Source organism: Prionailurus bengalensis, chromosome C2 (assembly GCF_016509475.1).
Source record: "Prionailurus bengalensis isolate Pbe53 chromosome C2, Fcat_Pben_1.1_paternal_pri, whole genome shotgun sequence".
Taxonomy (NCBI): domain Eukaryota; kingdom Metazoa; phylum Chordata; class Mammalia; order Carnivora; family Felidae; genus Prionailurus; species Prionailurus bengalensis.
In genome coordinates this window covers 123,778,875-123,792,683 of record NC_057350.1, presented here as the reverse complement: position 1 = coordinate 123,792,683, position 13,809 = coordinate 123,778,875, and the positions used below count along the sequence as shown (strand labels likewise).

Sequence of the window (13,809 nt, the reverse complement as noted above, 5' to 3'; positions counted from 1 at the left end):
CCAAAACTCATTGATAGACTAATAAAAGGTGAGGTTGAGGTCTCTGCATCACACAATGCCTCCTTCTGAGAACCCACGAGGAAGATTTCAGTCTGGACTCAGTATAAGAAAGAGCTCTGCTTCTCTTTAACCAAAAGGATCCTTTCCTTTTGTGGGCGTGGGAAGGCAATATGACACATCAGGTTTCCTCTTTGCACTGGCTGCTACACAGCTTGGAATCACTGGCTGCCCCTCTGCTGAAGAACAGACCCTTCCCACATACATTTAGGGGGCGGGCCACACACATTCCCTCCCACACTTCATCTTAACTTCCTGTCTTCACCTGAGTCCCTAGAAAGCAAAGCCTGAGGCAAAAGTATATGGGTCTCTCCTTTATAATGAGGAGCGCAATCCCTGGGAATGTGTGTATGGGAAAGGGGAGTGAGGTAGGGATTGAGGGACGTAAACAAAAAGGGTGTGGTATCAAGCTGTACACTGCTTGTGATCAAGTTCAGCTGATTGTTCTTTCGAAGCAAATATTAGCTAGTAGTAACTAGCTGTTAAGTCTTATGGGAGGAGAGAAAAGGAGAAGAATTTGTCCACTGGCACCTGTCTCCCAATAGCTCAATATTTGCCCAAGGAATGTCCATGTCCCTGTATGTTTAAATGGCATTTGTCCTGCTGTGCCTTATGCCTCAGAGACAACTGGGAGCCCCACAGCAGGGTAAGGGGCCATCGGGTTGGGGCTTTGGATGGACCACGCAGAGTTATTTGCCACAATGTCAGCTGTAGCCAACCCGTGGCCATGCCCTCTGCCCCACTCCTCCCACAGAGAGATGGTGCCCAGATGTGAGGTGGCCCAGAGAGGTGTCTAAGAGACTCTCCTACCCACATTTTCTCTTCCATGGCTTCTTATTTCCTGACTTAAAAAAAAAATTATCTACTGACTTTATCCTCACAGGCCATGTTCGATATGTTTTGGATGGGCCAGGGCATATACGAAATTCAACAATTATTTTCTGTGTGCTAATCCAGTCTCTCAGTAAGAGTTGTATCTTCAGGGGCGCCTGGGTGGCGCAGTCGGTTAAGCGTCCGACTTCAGCCAGGTCACGATCTCGCAGTCCGTGAGTTCGAGCCCCGCATCAGGCTCTGGGCTGATGGCTCAGAGGCTGGAGCCTGTTTCCGATTCTGTGTCTCCCTCTCTCTCTGCCCCTCCCCCGTTCATGCTCTGTCTCTCTCTGTCCCAAAAATAAATAAACGTTGAAAAAAAAATTAAAAAAAAAAAAAGAGTTGTATCTTCAAAGCACCTCATGTCTTTTATTCCCTGAAGTGCCCCTGAGAGTGGCTGGAGTGGGTGCTTGAGGGTGAACCCATAGCTGTTGTCACCACCTCTCTTTACGCAACAAGGTGGCTTTGAGCTGTCATGTCTCCTACCAAGTATAAGGCTTTTGTTTCCTGAAGTGTTTCCTCTAAACCTGGGTTACATTTGTCATTGGAAACCCCAAGGATCCGCAAGGACAGCATGTCCCTGGAATCCCCAACACTGAGCACTCTGTCTGGCATTGTGGGCACTGATGAATGTTTTTCCCTTAAACCAAACAGCAAACAATTACTATATTATAATTATACTGTATTGTATTATATATTTTATTATATTTTATTATATTATATTATATCATATCATATCGTATCATATTATATTATATTATATTATATTATATTATATTATATTAATAACTATCTATTGAGCACTTCCTGTATACCCAACACTGCATTAGCTGGTCTACCTTATTTCATCTTCACATAACTCAGCTCTTAGCAGCTATGGCTCAGTCATATAATCTGATGAGGAAACCAGATTTTCTATCATGATGGATTTTGCCAGAAGAAAAAATTCAAATAGCTTTCTGACTCTGAAAACGTCAACCCATATTGAGCCCTTAGAGAATCTGCTGTCTCCAGATCCCTCTCACTCTTGGTCTCAAGCTTTACCTCTTCACTGCATGACTCACATGGCCCATCTACTGACTGCGACAGAAACAATCTGCGTTTCTGGAACCTGGCAGCAAGGTGGCCTTTAATTACCTAATGTCTTTGAGGTCCTTAAAGTGTAATTAGTTTGATTGGACCTTGTAATTAAATGGCTAGCCAACCACATGGGAGGACACCTTCGGCTTGGGCGTTCTTTTCTTTCTTTTTCTGGGCTGTGGGCCTGAGAACTGCAACCCGAGAAACAAAGAGCCACCTGAGTGCTGAGCCACTCCTATGACCCAGGATGCAGGGACACCATTTAGAGGAAGAGAGGCTGATCTTTGTGCAGGGTAGCTCTGCTCACTGGTGGAGTTGTCCCTGGTGTCACGGGCACTCTAATCCCACCACCATCTCTGAATATTTGTCACCGACCGTCTCTGATGGCATGCCTAGGCTCCTGAAGTTCCCCCCTCACTCTGCATGGGGTGCAGACATCTAAGACCCCTGTAAAAACAAAGGTTCCTATTGATGGGAGAGCAAGGTGTGAAAATCAGGGCACTTCATGGGGAGTCAGAGAGCCTCCGGTTTAGGGGCCCCCAGGGAGGGGTTCAGGAATTCAGTGTCAGCTTCTGATCCCCAGAGATTCCAGACATAACCATCCCCTCATTCACCCACTCATTCGAAAGGCATTTCTCCTAATTGAAGATTAGAGGCTGGTCTCCAAACCAGCCTCGCTGGTAATTGTTTAAAGACCCAGAAAATATCTGGGAATTGAGAAAAACAACCAAGCAACATATACACATATATATGTGTCCACAGAAGAAAGACAGACTTGAAAATGAGGAAAACACTCAGAATGTGTGAAGGAGAGAAAAACTTTCGAACAGATGTAGGCAGTCCCACCATGGAACCAGAGTAAACCATTCAAGCAGGATTCTCAGTCGTGAATCTGAAACGTGGATTGTGCTGGGACGCCTGGGTGGCTCAGTCAGTTGGGCTGCTGACTTCAGCTCAGGTCATGATCTCGCAATCCATGAGTTCGAACCCCGCGTCGGGCTCTGTGCTGACAGCTCAGAGCCTGGAGCCTGCTTCGGATTCTGTGTCCCCCCTCTCTCTCTGCCCCTCTCCCACTCGTGCTCTGTCTCATTCTGTCTCTCAAAAATATATGTTTTTAAAAAAAGCTATAAAACATGGATTGTGCTTAACACAATGCTCTTAAAGTATGACACTGGGGTAAATGTTCCTGAATCCGAGGGTGGCATCTTCTCCTCTTTGCCCACATTTGATCAGTGCTGTTGATGCAGGCAGGCCAGGTCCAAGGGCCCGGGGGGTGGGGGGAGGACCCACAGGACTAGCCAAGAGGGTCCTTGGCTTTGTGCAGGATAGAAGTCAAACATGAGCCAGCAGGAAGTGAGAACAGAGTTTTTGAAGGTATAGAGAGAGTGCAGGTGCAGACAGAGCGTCTGAAAGACTCCGAAAGGAAAAGAGAGTCTCTTCTTTGCTCAGGGTGTGGGGTTTTCACTGACAATTGTGGTCTGGTGTATGCATCCTCTCAGGCATCCAGGAACCAGTCAGAACAAGGACAAGCCTCCGGGTGTCCTCCATAAGTCACTTATTGCTTAGAGCCAGGGGTCTTGGCATCGAGGTGTCTAGGTCTGGTGATCTGAAATGCGCATGGATGGCTTCCTCTGCTCATCCTCGCCTGGCCCTTCCTTAGATGTTACCTGTTTTGCTGGAAGACTCCAAAGAAATCATGAACTGCTTGTCCCTTACAATGAAGACATACACTATTTCTGAGACGTGTGTAAAGTGGGGATGTGGGTCCCAGCAAGAACACAAGCAGGAAAAGGAGCGAAAGAGCAGATTTTTATGGAGTCATTCGGTTTCCCTATCTCCTTGTGTCATTACTGCTGGCTTGGTTTTCACGTTTATTTGGTTAGTTGGAGGGAATGCCAAGGAAGCGATGGCGTCTAGAATTCAGGAGAACTGGGCTGCGGCCCGGTCCCCTACTCCAGAAGCTGCCTCCGATGAAGTCACACTTCCGCAGGCCTTACTTTTATCTCTGTAGAATGCGTACAATACTCACCCATTTGTCCTCCCAGGGACTCTGTGGAGTACTTTGAAAATAATAAGTATTATTTCGTTAATGGAAAGTGATCAGTGCTGTTACCATTAATGATGGTTATTAAGTATCTATTATCAATACAAATTCTAAATCCGATGAGGAATGAAGGAGGAATAAAATAAACAAACAAATAAATAAATAAGATCTAAATGGATGAGTTCCAAGGCAGTAAGGATAGTGATTAAGTACCAATCTCACTCCTCTCACTTCTAAGTGAGTGTTGGGGGGGGGACGGGGAGGGCTCCCTGACCCTCTTTGGAGGGAGCCTGGTTGTAGAGAGCACTTGCCCTTCACTTACCTCCTCTGGTGCACAAGGCGCCTCCTCCCCAAGTCAACCCATCCCCTCCCCCACTTTGCTTTTGTTCTCTCTCTCTCTCTCTCTCTCCCTCCCTCCCCACCTGCCTCCCACCTTCACACTAGCTAGCTTGCCTGAATTCCCACTCCTTCCTCCTAAGGCTGAGATGTTTGCAAGAGTGGTCCCGATAGCTCTAATGCCCTTTGCAGGCCATCGGCTCCCATGGCCACCACACAAGGACAAACACCTGTGTCAGTCCTTCAGCAAACCAGTGGGAGCAGCCCCCTCTGTCTGGTCTGAGAGCTAGGGGCAGAGAGGAGGGAGCAGCTAGATGCTTAGGGATTAAATGAAATGCTTCCAGAGGCCACATCTGCCTCTCCCAAGGCCTTCCAGCCTATTTTCACTTGACCTGCAGGAATCCTTCCCAGACACGCTATTCAAGCTCTCATCCAATACGTGCTTATTTTTTTCTTTCTTGGGTGGTCATACCACATAATGGTTTAGAGCTTCTCAAACCTTAATGCACACTGAACACCTAGAGATCTCATTAGACTGCAAATGCCAATTCAGAAGGTCAGAGTGACATCTGCAACTAGTTTCTGACCGGCTCCCGGGTGATGGCTGTGCTGCTAGGACACGCTGCTGCTGACTGATGGCTCACAGCGATCAGCGAGGCTTTGCAGTGAGGCTCTAGACACAAACTCGCTGTGTGACCTTGGGCAAGTTACTTAACCTCTCTGAGCCTCTGCAAGGTGAAGAATAGTGTTACTTCCAAGAGTTGCCCCAGCAAATACATAAGAATACATAAGACGGTGCATGGAAAGTTCTCAGCCCAGGGAGCAGCCAAAGCAGAGGAGAAAGTGCTGTACACACAGAGGTGGTAATGATCGCAAGATGCTAAGATGGGAGCCTTCTCCTAAGTGGGCCTTTCCCTAGGGAGGCATTTCAAAGAATTCAAAGAGCACAGGGGCGCCTGCGTGGCTCCGCTGGTTAAGCGGCCAATTTTGGCTCAGGTCACAATCTCACACTTTGTGGGTTCAAGCCCTGTGACAGGCTCTGTGCTGGCAGCTCTGAGCCTGGAGCCTGCTTCGGATTCTGTGTGTGTGTGTGTGTGTGTGTGTGTGTGTGTGTGCCTCTCCTGTTCACGCTCTGTCTCTCTCTCAAAAATAAATAAACATTAAAAATTTTTAAAAAAAAAGAATTCAAAGAGCACATCTTTCAGGCTTAGGAATTGCCTGGGGCCCAAGGAAACCGCACATGACTAATTGGAAAGACTTGTCGCAAATGAAACACCTTGGACAGGCTGAGCAGCAGCAGGTGCAGAGGCCTATGTTTGCATAACGGGTGGACAGAGGCCAGCTGCCGAGCTCCCCATGCCGCAGCACGCGGTTCCATGCAGAGGTCTGCATCATTTCAGAAAAGGAGCCTTATGAAGCAGCAGTTAGTTCCTGGGGAACTCTAGCTTTGGGGAGATGCATTAGGTAGCCAGTTTTGCTCTGCATGGCCAGACCAGCCCTTCTCAGTATCTAAGTAGGTGTGACTTTTGCTTATTTGTTCATCTACAAGTGGGCATGGGATATGATAATGAGAAACACCCTTCAAAATACGGAGGGGACTCAGGGCCACCTGGGTGGCTCAGTTGGTTAAATGTCTGACTCTCGATCTCAGCTCAGGTCGTGATCTCATGGTTCATGGGATTGAGTCCTGCGTAGGGCTCTGCACTGACAGTGCAGAGCCTCCTTGGGATTCTCTCTCTCTCTCCCTCTCTCCCTTCCCCTCTCCCACTCATTCTCATTCTCTCTCTCAAAATAAATAAATCAACTTAAAAAAAATACTGAGGAGATTGAGAGGTCAGCGTGCTCTGTGCCTGATTTGGGGGGCGGGCGGCCTCGGAGAAGCTGGAGAGGGCACGAAACAGAGGCATGTGTAAGTATGGCACGTAGAACCAAAAGATGATGGTGAAGACATCTTGTGTTTGGAGAAGCAAGGAGCGTGGACTCAGATGCGTGCATCTGTTTTCTATTGTCACCGCACAAGTTACTGCACACTTAGTAGATTCAAACAACACAAATTTATTATCTTACAGTTTGGAGATCAGAAGTCTGAAATGGGTCTCACGGGACTAAAACCAAGGTGTAGGAGGGCAGTGTTCCTTCGGAAGGCTCTGGGGAGAATCAGTTTCCTTGTCCTTTCCCGCTACAGAGGCCTCCCACTGTCCTGGGCTCCATCCTTAAAGTCAGTACTCACACCCCCCCAGCCTCTGCCTCTACCACCTCCAGACTTCTCTGACCCACCTGCCTCCCTCCCTCACTTGTAAACACACTTGTGATTACACTGAGCCCATCTGGATACTCCAGGAAAACTCCCCATCTCAAAATCCTTTACTTCATCACTTCTGGGAAGTCCCTCCGCCACGTGAGGTAACACATGTCACGCAGGTTGCAGGGGTTGGGATGTAGACATCCTTGGGGTGATTATTCTGCCCACATGGTGAGAGCGACTTCAGGGTGGCTGTTTCCCAAGATTTCGTGGGAAATGCAACTCATCAAGGAAGGTTCCTACTAAAGAAAACAAAATGTTTATCCAAGAGTTTGGGAGAGAGGAGAAAAGAACTGTCTGAGACTCAGCTCTATTAGCAGGTCGGTAGGGAGAGCTTCCGCTCACACAGGGACTGAGGACCCATGGTGTGCATGGCATCATGGTAGGTCTCCTTCATCCAGGCCCCGGGAAGAGCCACAGGAGAGGCAGGGCAGCTATGAGGGTCTGGAGAACATGCGGTCCTCGGCCTTCCCTCCTTCTACACAACGCACCTGCCTTACCAGATAAATCCAAACACTGCCTTAGAACCTCAGTGTGTGCAAAGAAAACCCCCTGTGTGCGTCTCCTTTACTCTCTCCCTACGCCACGCTCGCAATTCTTCTGACACCAGATGTGCGGGATTTTTCCCACATCAAGCGATGCTTTGAGACACCAGCTGGGTGTCCCACGGTCCAGTTCTACGCTGGTACTGAACTGGAGGTCACGCAGACCCTGCGGCTTAAAAGCTTGGTACCACGAGATCACCCCTACTTCAGATGCCAGTAAGCAAGTAGGAGGTGCCCAGATTACCCACAACTTCTGTCCAACTTGGCTACAAATCGGAGGTTCCAAAGACACCCCAGTCTTTGGATTCAGGCATTTGCTAGCACAGCTCCCAGAACTCGGGCAAACGCTAACTTACATTTATCAGCTTATTAAATAATAAAGCGTATGAGAAAGGGTACAGATGAGCAACCGGATAAAGAACAGTGAGGTCTGGGCGGATCCCAAGTGTAGGGGCTTCTTCTGTTCCTGTGGAGTTGGGCTGCACCACCCTCCTGTATTTGGATGTGTTCACCAACCTAGAAGCTCCCTGAAGCCCATACTGTTGGGACTTTTATGGTGATTTCATCAGATAGGCATGGCGGGTTACTATTTCCAGCCCCTCTTCCTTGTCCAGAGGATGGCAGGGGGGCACAGGGGAGGCTGAAAGTTCCAAGCTTCCAATCATGACTTGGGCTTTCTGATGACTGACCCCCATCCAGGAGCCCACCCAGAGTCGACTCACTGGGACAAAAGATGCTTCTATTGCCCAGGAAATTCCAAAGGATTTAGGGGCTTACTGTCAGATGCTCCTATCATGCAGAGAATTGCAAAGGTCTTAAGAGTACCGTGTCAGGAACTGTTGCTGAGACTAAATGTTAGAACAAGAGTCTCCCAATGCCCCAATTTACAATGGTTTTTAGGTCAGGAATCGAAGGTAAAGATAGATAGAGATTTCTTAGTACTCACACTAAGGCGTTCGAATAACTGCTTTGGAAGTGGTCTCAAGTCTGAGCATCTCCCCACTTCTGCCAGCTCACTAGAGAAGGAGCCTTAGAGGCCCAGCCCGGCAGAAACAAGTCTCCAAGTTTCCTGCATGGGACCTCTGCTTCCACGTGGAGCAGATGTCTGGTGCACAACAGACTCTGTGCATGCTGATTGAATGAATAAATGAATGAGTAAGTGAATGAATGAATGAATGAATGAATGAATGAATATGGTCTACAGAACCTTTAATGGGAGGCTTTTATTATTGTATTACTTAACCAGGGATTCTCCTTTTAAAAGTAGCACTTCCTGGGGCACTTGTGTGGCTCAGTCAGTTAAGCATCCGACTCTTGATTACGGCTCAGGTCATTATCCCAGAGTCATGGGATCAAGCCCCACATCTCTCGCTCAATGAAATGAAATGAAATGAATGAAATAGCACTTCCTGAACACATATAACAGCTTACTCTTATTATCATACAGGATTCAAAGAGTGTTCTTTCCTCACACCAGAGAATGGTGGTAACTCTAGGTTGCCCCTTTGCAGTTTCTGACGTGGTGAGTGATAGGATGGAATACTGCACACATCCTTTGAGCACTTTCTATGCCCCTACCCCCGCACGGTGAGAACATGGGGGGACCAAGAGAAGGCTTTTACGGACTGAATTGCATCCCTCCAAAAAAGATGTTAAAGTCCTAATGTCCAATAATAGAATGTGACGTTATTTGCAAATAGGTCTGTTGCAAATTAAATTACTTAAGATGAGGTCATATGGGGGTAGGGTGGGCCCTTACTGCAATATGACTGGTGTCCTTATAAGAAGATGGCCGTGTGAAGACACAAACACACAGGGAGAACACCATGTGAAGACAGGAGGGAAGACTGCACCCACAAGCCAAGAATGCCTGTGGCCACCAGAAGCCAGGAAATAGGCCCAGAACAGATTTTCCCTCAGAACCCACAGAAAGGCCAACCCGCCAACACCTTGCTCTCAGACCTCTGGCCTGCAGAACTGTAAAACCGACAAGTTCCTGCTGTATGAAGCCAAGGGGGTTGTGCTTTATTGCAGCAGCCCGAGCAAACTAATACAAAGGCCAACACAGAGTCGTGGATGTAGGCCTTCCCAGTCTTCTTCAAAGATGTGGCAAAACCTGGTCCCTGAACGCTGTGGCTCTGACAGAAGCCAGGATGAATGAGACATACTTGCCTCAGTTAACGTAGAGGGCCGTATATATTTTCTGACATCTGCCATCAGGCTGAAGCTTGGAACCAACACATGCGTGGCACCTAACCAGCTCTCAGAAGTCCACACTGAGTCTGGGCATGGAGCTGGTCAGACTACCCCACCGTCTCTCCAAAGCAAGGGAAGGTCGGTGCTGGGCAGATTTTTGTGTTTGTTTGGGTTGCTTTATTTTAGGGGGGAAGGAGGAGGGTGGCTCTTGCTGGATTTTAAACTGTTCCCAAAGCTTTATTATGAGACCAAAAGCCAGGGGTGAAAATTCCACTTGGCAAATATCCTTGACAGACTGGCCTTAAGATCTTGGATGTCCTAATGAATTTCAGCCTGTGACTGTTCCCGAAAGGTTCTACAAGTTCTCCCAGACTTCACGGACTGACTTATAGTTCCAAGAATGTACCTGGTTTCTTCGCCGGGAATTCCAAGCAGAGATAACCTATTCACGTGCCTTCCCTGGAGGCTCCCGTGAACTGCAAAGAGGCCTTTCTACAGAAACTGCTCTGCGAGGGAGACAGGTGATCCACACGTGGCTGGGACAGATCTCTTCCGGAGCAGTGATGTCATACGATGACCTGGGCCCACTAACATTAGCCTTCAATCACACCCAGGCACTCCAAATGCTACCAGAACAAGATCAGCATGAGAAGCCCATGTGTGTGTGTGTGTGGTGGGGGGGGGGGGGGGGGGGTCAACACTGGAAGTTCAGCCTCTCCTTGTGGGATGCACACTCGTCTCGGTTACCAGAGAGCTAACAGACAGTCGAGGTAGGCACGTGGCCGAAGGCGAGGAGGGACAGAGGCCCCACGGCTGGTGGCTGGAGCCAGTACCGGAGGAGGGCCCAGGGAGATCCGAGACGTGCTTGCTGGCTGCCACATGCTGTGTCTTTGGAGATGGAAGTGCTTAACCAATTCCATTCAGGATCGGCTCAGTTTTCCAAAGGGGCAGAATTTATTATTTGAATTATTCAGGGGAGGTTTATTCGCCAGCACCGAGATATGAGATCTGTCAACTAAATTATAATTATGTTTCTCTAAAGATATCCACTGGGAGAGTCCTTTTTTTTTTTTTTTTTTTTTTATTTAAACTTGCAAGGTGGAGTCAGACTGTATATTTATGAACAGCCGAGCTCAATATTCTGAGTGGCGGAATGAAAAATTAATTTTCTGCAAATACATTAGTGAATAGTTAACTGCATCTCAGTAACCTATTTGTTTAATATACCGGGGTCCTCTTCAAAGAGCTTATGATTTACTCTCATCTTCGCCAGGAGATAACTTTCAGAAGCACAGGCCTGAGGACGAGAAACAGGAATTCTGGGCTCCAGCCCCACCGCCAACAAGCTGGGGCTCCTTAAGCGAGCCCCCACTGCTCTCTGGGCCCTGTAGGCACCAGGGGACCCTGTCCTTCTGCAGCTGCCCACAAATGTCACCCTCCCTGAGTGTGAAAAGGGTGATGTGTGACTGCGCACTGCTGCTTATCTAATAAGGAATAAGAAGAGAAATTAAGCACAGAAAGGAACATTTTTGTACCAAAGTGTCCCCCCACCTTGTCTTCCTTCTGCCAACTCTTGCCTCTCCTGCCAAGGTCCTAGGAAATTGAGAGAGCCCTTCTGGGAGAAGCCCCGTTGCCTTCCGTCCATTCCCCTTTCCCTCTGCCTACAGGCAGAAGGCCCAGGGCTCCCAGGATGGGGCCTGTTCCCACAAATCTTCACCACCCCACCGTTCTTTCTTCACATGGTCCTCCTAATGGTGCCTTCTGGGCCTCTAGGTCCGTAAGTGCACCTCTCACCTTCTCTTCGGAAAGGTCATTTGGCACTGGGTACCCAGGATTTGATCCCCATCATGGCTGAAAGGCTGTGTGCCCAGTAACAGAAGCCAAATGAGAGCAGACGGGGGCTTTGCAGAGCATGACTGCTGTTCTCCCGTGCATCCATGCTTTTACGTGTGCAATCTACATTTATCGAGAACCTACCACATACCTGGAGTCCAGACAAGGCCCTGCCCCATGGATCTCAGAGCCAAAGGCTGGCCAGACCAGCAGGATAGCCACTAGCCATGCGTGACTGTTGAGCAGTTGAAATCCGGCCAGTTTGAAGCAAGGTGTGCTGACAATGTAACGAACACAGTGCCCTGCAAAGACTTAGTAAGAAAACCAGAATGTAAAATATGATATATTTTAAGATTGATTACACGTTGCATGATGAATGGATATATTGAATTAGAGTATATTATTGTTTTAAGGTTATTATTTTGAGAGAGAGAGAGAGAGAGAGAGAGAGAGAGGGAGAATGAGTGGGCAAGGGGCAGAGAGGCAGAGAGATTCTCAGGCAGACTCCGCCCTGAGCCCAGACATGGGGCTACATCCCACGATTGTGACATCATGTCCTGAGCCAAAATCAGGAGTCAGACGCTTAACCGGCTGAACCACCCAGGTGCCCCTGGATTAGAGTGTATTATTAAAGCTAGTATCACCTGTTCCTTTTTAGTTTTTTAACGTGGCTACTTAAAAAATGTAAAATTACGTATGTGCCATGAATGTTGTGAGGGACTTGGGTAAACCCCAGGAGGTAGTTACTATTGTTATTTCCATTGCCTAGATGAAGGAACTGAGGCACAAAGAGGGAATGTGACTGGCCTGGGATCACACAGCCAGGAAGGGGTCAAATTAGAGCATGAACCCTGGAGGCCTGGCTCTGGAGCCCCAGCGTTGATCTGTCCTAGGCCCCTCTCCAGGCTCAGGCTGAGCGGTGAAGCTGAGTCTGTGGAAGGTGGGCACCCCGCGGGTCTGGAGCCGTGCGGAGACCAGTCTGCAGACACAGGAAGAGTAATCTGGGGGCAGGGAGTTTGGGATAGACCCAAAGGGGTGCTGGCGGCAGCGGGGCTGAAGGAAGGGCAGAGACTGACGCTCCCATGACACCAGCCCTGCCAAGTCCTCAGCACCACGTCACAAGCTCTCCCGTCCCCTCGGGGCTCCTACCACAGGGCCACTGTCCGTGCCCTTCCCTCCTCCTGGAACCTTCTTACCCCCACCGGCCCATTCACCTGCCTCCTTTTCCTTCACCCTCACTTCTTCACTGCCACAACTAGCTTCGATCTCCCAACTTTGAGCTCATATGGCACCTTGTACCTCCCCTGCATAGTATTTCTTTCAGTTAGAACATTACATTTATTTATGCGAGTATTTTCTGTCTACTCCCTTAGGGAAGGAACTGCGTCTGTTTTTGCTCACTTTATACACTCAACACTTAGAACAATACCTGATCTATATAGTTGCTACCAATAAATATCCACGGAATAAACAAACCTTCCTGCAACACAGGTGTTCTACCCATTTTACAGATGAAGAAACCGACCACCAAGTTTAAGAAAGTTTGAGAAAATTGCCCCAGGTCCCAGCCCAGCTGAAATTTCCTCTGACCTGACTCTTCAAAGCCACTGCCTCTTGGTGGGAACCCACAGAGATGCAGCTACCCCCAGGATGGGCCTTGAAGCCAGAGGCCGTGAGGAGGCCTTCGCGACATGCCTGGGCCCTTCCCTCGTCAGGGTCTTCTCCGGACTCCCCTGTGTCTGATGACCTTCACCCTCCTTCCTTTGCCTCGTCTTCTATCCAGAACTTTCCATGTTTGCTGGACCTTCTCAACCCTGTCTCTTGGACTGCCATCCTGGTGAGCTTGTCAGAATTCTAAGTATTTGACACAGACATAGCTTTACCCCCAGAACGGTGCTCCAGCTCTCTGAGCTGGGCCCCCACGTCCCCCTTTTCTAAAGGATCCATTTCCAGTGTCGCTGGCTTTGGCTGGTTTTACTGTAATCATTCATTCCTTCAGTCAGTCGGTCCGTCTACAAGCGCTCACTGTTGAGTGGCCATCACGCCTCTTAAGCTGTACCGACCGCGACAGGCTCACAGTCTGGGAGCAGCACCCACCTCGGCCCCAAGCCAAAGCATCTCGCTTTCCACACCCTTCCTGTGTCAGGGAGAGCGATCGGCTTGGTCTTTGTGCAGCTGACTGTGATCAGGGAAAGCACACCTGGGGAGAAATCGTCCCTTTCCTAATTGTCAAATTTAAGACATGTGCTTCCTGGCCTGCCTCCGCAGCTCCAGTGCGCGCCCCGGGGCCCTGACAGGTGTCAGCTGTTCAGTAAATTCATGAGGAAAATATCCCCCGAGGAATTCGATGGCACGTCCTGGAAGCAACAACTGAGGCGGGAGAAAGCTTGGCAAGCTTAAGAGAGGCCTTTTGCTTTGGGGGCAAGGGAATCCTACTGCTCAAAAGGAAGAGCTACAGCCAAGGTGTGTGAGCAGAGGCAGGGAAGTCAGTCGGGACCGGAGGGACGGGACGGTGGGGGAGGGGAGAGACTAGGGCAAACGCTGGA

At 49.0% G+C, this 13,809-nt stretch overlaps 1 protein-coding gene and 1 long non-coding RNA gene across 4 annotated transcripts in view; one reads left to right on the top strand and one right to left on the bottom strand.

The window, feature by feature from the left end:
- The window catches only part of CLSTN2 (calsyntenin 2), a 608,534-nt gene that overhangs the window by 540,227 nt on the left and 54,498 nt on the right, over positions 1 to 13,809 (top strand). The gene's annotated exons all lie outside the window — the stretch shown is intronic.
- Positions 6,423 to 12,830, bottom strand: LOC122491929. The gene is made up of 2 exons (XR_006299487.1): positions 11,415 to 12,830; positions 6,423 to 6,931 (listed from the first exon to the last, which is right to left on the bottom strand). It is a non-coding gene; the product is annotated as an uncharacterized LOC122491929 (long non-coding RNA).